The sequence below is a fragment of the Musca autumnalis genome, unplaced genomic scaffold (genome assembly GCF_047663935.1).
Source record: "Musca autumnalis isolate F117 unplaced genomic scaffold, ASM4766393v1 scaffold_5, whole genome shotgun sequence".
Classification (NCBI taxonomy): Eukaryota; Metazoa; Arthropoda; class Insecta; order Diptera; family Muscidae; genus Musca; species Musca autumnalis.
The window spans coordinates 58,635,956-58,641,969 of NW_027412088.1; positions in this window are offsets into that span (position 1 = coordinate 58,635,956).

Consider the following 6,014-nt stretch of genomic DNA (forward strand, 5'->3'; position numbering starts at 1 on the left):
AATGAAATCGTCGAGCTATTTTCAAATCTGGTCACGGTTTTTCTCCATCAGCTCTTGTTCTTGAGATATAGCTAAAAATCGGTTTTTACGAGTTTTACCCAGAATTTCGTTATTTTCGGATACAAACAAATATTTTTTGCGGGTTTTTTGACACTAATATATTAAGACGATGTTATACGCTCGATACAAAACATTTTTTGGAATAATTATGGCGAATATATATCAAAAAATATAGAAAACATACGATGAGTCTTGTAAAAATTGCATATTTTGAGTACTTTAAGCTGTAATTACGTCACAGGGGGAAGTCATTGGAGCTTCATATGGCATTCCGGATATGCTCAGGGGTCTACTATAAAGTCCTGTATTCAAATATACAATATAAAGTTCATAGCGCCCACGATTCGCCAATAACATAAAAATCATCATGAAGACTGCTAAAGGGAAATCATTTACCTGTGATATCATTACCAAATATGCCTTTTACTCTTCAATGGCAGTCTTCGTGACGAGTTTTAGGTTATGGGCGAATCGTGGGCGCTATGAACTTTATATTGTATATTTGAATACAGGACTTTATAGTAGACACCCTGAGCATATCCGGAATGCCATATGAAGCTCCTATGACTTCCCCCTATGACGTAATTACAGCTTAAAGTACTCAAAAAATGCAATTTTTACAAGACTCATCGTATGTTTTCTATATTTTTTGATATATATTCGACATAGAACATTGGTGGCGTTTATTTAATTGGGATAGCTGTTACAATTTTGATTTTTCAAAATAGTCTGGCTTAATCCCTTTTGTTGTTTTAATATTTAAAACAACAAGTTTATTAGTGTCAAAAATATATTCGACATAATTATTTCAAAAAACGTTTTGTATCGAGCGTATAACATCTTCTTAATATATTAGTGTCGAAAAACCCGCAAAAAAATATTTGTTTGTATCCGAAAATAACGAAATTCTGGGTAAAACTCGTAAAAATCGATTTTGAGCTATATCTCAAGAACAAGAGCTGATGGAGAAAAACCGTGACCAGATTTCAAAATAGCTCGCCGATTTCATTTAGAAACATCAACAACTTCGGTTGAAACATTCAACTTCTTCAATTTTGTTGAGCAGTGTAATTCATGTTCGATCAGCTGTGCATATGCATCTACTTTAATTATTGTGATATGTTTGAAATCAAGAAAAAAATAAGTGTAAACACCGGGGTGTATTTCAGGATTTCGTCATATCCAGTGGATTTTGGAGCGTAAGTGTAAACTTGGCACAACAGCGAATTTGATTGTCTTCTTCTAGGCGACTTCACTGAGGAGAGCAACTAAAGTGAATGTAACTTTTCGTTTTGTGTTTGGTATTTGACGTTTGGTATGATTTGATGTAACACCTTTTTATTCTACCATGGATTCACCATACAAATACTCTGTTCGTGTTCATGTCTGATCTAGTGCAGGAGGAGGCATTGTGACTCACAAGAGAGCCCATGTGCTCTAAGTGAGCGTAAATTTGTTATCGCTCACAGCCTGTGTAGATGCTAACACGTTGTGAACAACAACAAATTTGCGCTCATTGAGAGCACAAGAGAGACCCAAAATTTTTCTCTGCCTCACTCTGATCTAGTGCAATGGTGCACAGGAAGAGAATATTATTTTGGATGGTTGTATGGGAAAGAGAAACCTATTTTTCTAAGAGTAATTTAAAAAATTTATGTTATGATTTTTATTAGTTTTTTTCATTGTTAAATCAATAGGGAAAGCCCAGAAAGGTAATTTTAATAAATAACAATGTGTCAAAAGTTATAATTTTAATTAAAAACAACAATTTTTATAAATATCAAAGCAAATAATGTGTACACCCGTGCGCATGTTAATCCGTTGCCTTCTCAACAACGACTAAACAACTGAAGGCCTCTGAACATAGATGAGCTTTCTTGCACGCCAGCGTTGCTATGTTTTGTTTCTCTTTTTCGTTGTTACAACATAAATAAACATTTACGGGTAATTTTGCACATTTTTTTTAATATAACAGTTTTTTGGACTTGTTAAGATACCGTCTGTGTTTAAAAAATATTAAAAAAGCAAACAAATTTTAACAAAAACCCCGTTCTAATTTTCCCTAAAAGTCTATTTAAGAGACATTTTGCCCATCTATGCCTCTGAACATACAACCACATGAAAACATCAAGAACAAACTTGGCATCACTTACACATTTTTCATGTGGTTGTTGTTTACAACGCGCAATGCGTCGCACAACGGACCGTATCCCAGCAAAAAGTTTGCATCCGCGGATGCAGTTGAATCACTACAAGTGTACGGTACATTTGCCGTTGGAGTACATATTTTCCTATGAATTCAGTTATGAATTTTACAAGAGAGCGCGCAGCTAGGATGCACTCCATTTTGCTTCCACAGCACACAGCTGGGATGCACTTCATTTTCGATCCAAATCGCAGCTTTTGATTTAGTGTTTTAGATTGAATTTAAAGGCACTCTTCGGATTGCGTTTTTAATCAGTCTAAAGATGCAATAAAAATACAAGCCATTGCGAAATATCCCAAAATAAATAAAGCGTATTTATTATTTGTGTAAAACAAGAACACAAAGAACTTTATTATATAAACACAAATTAAAAAAAAGTTTCCATTAAATTCAATCACATTTGAGCTTACTTCCTCCGTTCTCGATCCAAGCGCATCCGATTTTCTTTCATCATCCTAAAGTTGTTATATGTTGCCTTCCCATCACTAGTTCAGCTTTTGACATGGACTCCAACTCCACTCCATTGAAAATTTCCGTCTAGTGAATTACCGCAAAAATGTTCGCAACTTAAGTTGTTATTTCTTTATTTTATAACAAATTCTTCGAAATGTATACACTCTTGTTTATCTTTTGAAGAAATGTGTAGGGATCAACCAACTGTTTTTTTCTGTAGGAATCTCTACAGCAACTGCTTATAAAATGTATCGAACGGACTACATCGAAGGATGTTGTGAAATCATAACTTCAATTGCACAACTTCCAAAATCTTTTGCTGGGATGTATTTGGCCCATGAGCGTAAAGTACAGTACACATTGTCAGTTTTGAATGACGATTTTTTGCAATTATCAATAACTGTCCAGCAACCACAAAATATTTTGTGGTTGCCTGATGACTGACAAAAATGAACGGCCACACTGGCAAGCAACCGATTATTTGAGCAAAACTGATCGTGTGTACCCCACTTAAGTGTTCGTGTGTGTTGTAGTTAACTTTTTCGTAAAGACGCGTGCATGACTGGACTGTTATCGAAAATTGCAAAAAATCGTCATTCAAAACTGACAATGTGTACTGTACTTTACATTGCATTTCAAAAGAGCCATTATCACATGGTCAGAATTGGTCCTCATGTTTGAAACGACCTTTTAAGGCTCCGGCACATAAGGTCCGTTGAGCGTCGCGTTACAAAAACCACATGAAAACATTAAGAAAAAACTTGGCACTTCTTACACATTTTTCATGTGGTTGTTGTTGTTTTCAACGCGCAACACGTCGCAAAACGGACCGTATGTATTTGGCCCTTTAAAGGCCGCGGCACAAAGGTCAGTTGTGAGTCGCGTCACGCGTTAAAGACAACAACCACATGACAAATGTGTAAGTGTTGCAAATTTTGTTCTTGAAGTTTTTATGTGGTTGTTGTAACGCGACACTCAACGGACTCTATGTTCCGTGGCCTTAAGCGTTCGGCACAAAATGTTATCGAAGTAAAAAGTAGTAACTTCTTGCAGGTTCTGGAACAGAGCAATGGTTTTCTTTTTGTGGGAAGTTCTTCGTTTTTAAACCACCTCATTTTGCTTAAGGCCGCAACACATACGGTCCGTTGAGCGGACCACACCAACTATCAACCTCACTCCCGACAAAATTTCCTTGTCAGTAATCAAGATAAGTGCTTCGCATGGCACAATCATACAGGTACTCGCGTCAGCCCAGCTGATGTACTGTGAGCTGTCAAAAAAGTTGTTGTAATTGAAAACACAAAATTAAACAAGTAAAAAAGCGTTAAGTTCGGCCGGGCCGAACTTTTCATACCCTCCACCATAAAATATTCTGAACTAAAATGGAATAATTAGTTTTCATTCCTGTCCCCAACTTTAAGTGGGTACGTTAAAATGTCAGATAATGTACATAAAATGCTTCATTCGGGAGACCCCTTTTTTATGGTGCCTATATCTAACTATGTATGTTGACAATTTTTGGTGGGCGAGAAATTGGGGGTACCGTATATAGGGGTTATAATAAAACATGGACCTATGTTGACAGTTTTTGATGGGAGCCTTTAATGTCTAATAACTCCTAATTCGGTTAAAAATTGTAGCTAGAATACTCAAAATACCGAAAATCGGTACATAACGTGGGAACTTCAAATGTCATTAACAGCTAGTTCGGAGGTATGTGGGCTATACGAAAATATGAAATTAAATGAACAATTTTTGTTGCAGAATTTTTGTGGGCTTTTAAATTTCAAATTAAAGAAAGTTCGTCCAAAAAATAAAGCTAAGGTACGGAATATCGAGAGGTTTGTTTTGGGGCTATACTAAAACATGGACCTACGTGGTTAAACATTTTAAGTAAAATCCTCAAAGTACCGAAAATCGGGAAGTTTCGTTATATTGGGGCTATGTTGAAAATTGTTGATACAGATGTGTGGTGACCACTACAACCTTCAAATTGTCAAATTACAGTTAGTTCGGTTAAAAATTGTTGCTAAAATTGCCAATTACTGAAAATTGGGAGGTACCGTTATATGGGAGCTATATCCGAACATGGACCTATGTTGACAATTTTTTATGGAGAGATGTTGTGACCACTAAGAACTTCAAATGTCAAATTACTGCTAGTTCGGTTTAATATTGTAGCTAAAATCATCAAATTACTGAAAATCGGGAGGTACTTTTATATGGGAGCTTTATCAATACATCGACCTTTCTTGACAATTTTTGGTGGAGAGGTGTGGTGACCACTAAGAATTTCAAATGTCAAATGTTCAAATTACAGATAATTCGGTTAGAACTTGTAGGTAAAATTCTCAAAATACCGAAAATCCGTTATATGGGGATACCGTAATCCGTTATACCGAGGTACCGTTATATGGGGCTATACCAAAACAAGGACCTACGTTCATAATTATATCGAATATAAGTTTTTTGGTCACTAAAAACACTAAATATCAAATTATAGCTAATTCGGTCTAGAAATGCGACTTAAATCGTCAAAATACCTGAAATCGGGCGGTAACGTTATATGGGGTCTATTCCAAAACATTGATCTACGTCCACTAGTTTTGTTATATAAGTTTATTGACACTTAAGAACCCTAAATGTCAAATTATAGCTAAATCGGTCTGAAAATGTAGCTAAAAACGTCAAAATACCGTAAATCGGGGGGTATCGTTATATGGGGGCTATACCAAAACGTGGACCTATGTCCACAACTTTTGTTATATAAGTTTATTGACACTTAAGAACCCTAAATGTCAAATTATAGCTAAATCGGTCTGAAAATGTAGCTAAAAACGGCAAAATACCGTAAATCGGGGGGTACCGTTATATGGGGGCTATACCAAAACGTGGACCTATGTCCACGACTTTTGTTATATAAGTTTATTGACACTTAAGAACCCTAAATGTCAAATTATAGCTAAATCGGTATGAAAATGTAGCTAAAAACGTCAAAATACCGTAAATCGGGGGGTATCGTTATATGGGGGCTATACCAAAACGTGGACATGTGTCCACAACTTTTGTTATATAAGTTTATTGACACTTAAGAACCCTAAATGTCAAATTATAGCTAAATCGGTCTGAAAATGTAGCTAAAAACGTCAAAATACCGTAAATCGGGGGGTACCGTTATATGGGGGCTATACCAAAACGTGGACCTATGTCCACGACTTTTGTTATATAAGTTTACTGACGCTTAAGAACCCTAAATGTCAAATTATAGCTAAATCGGTCTGAAAATGTAGCTAAA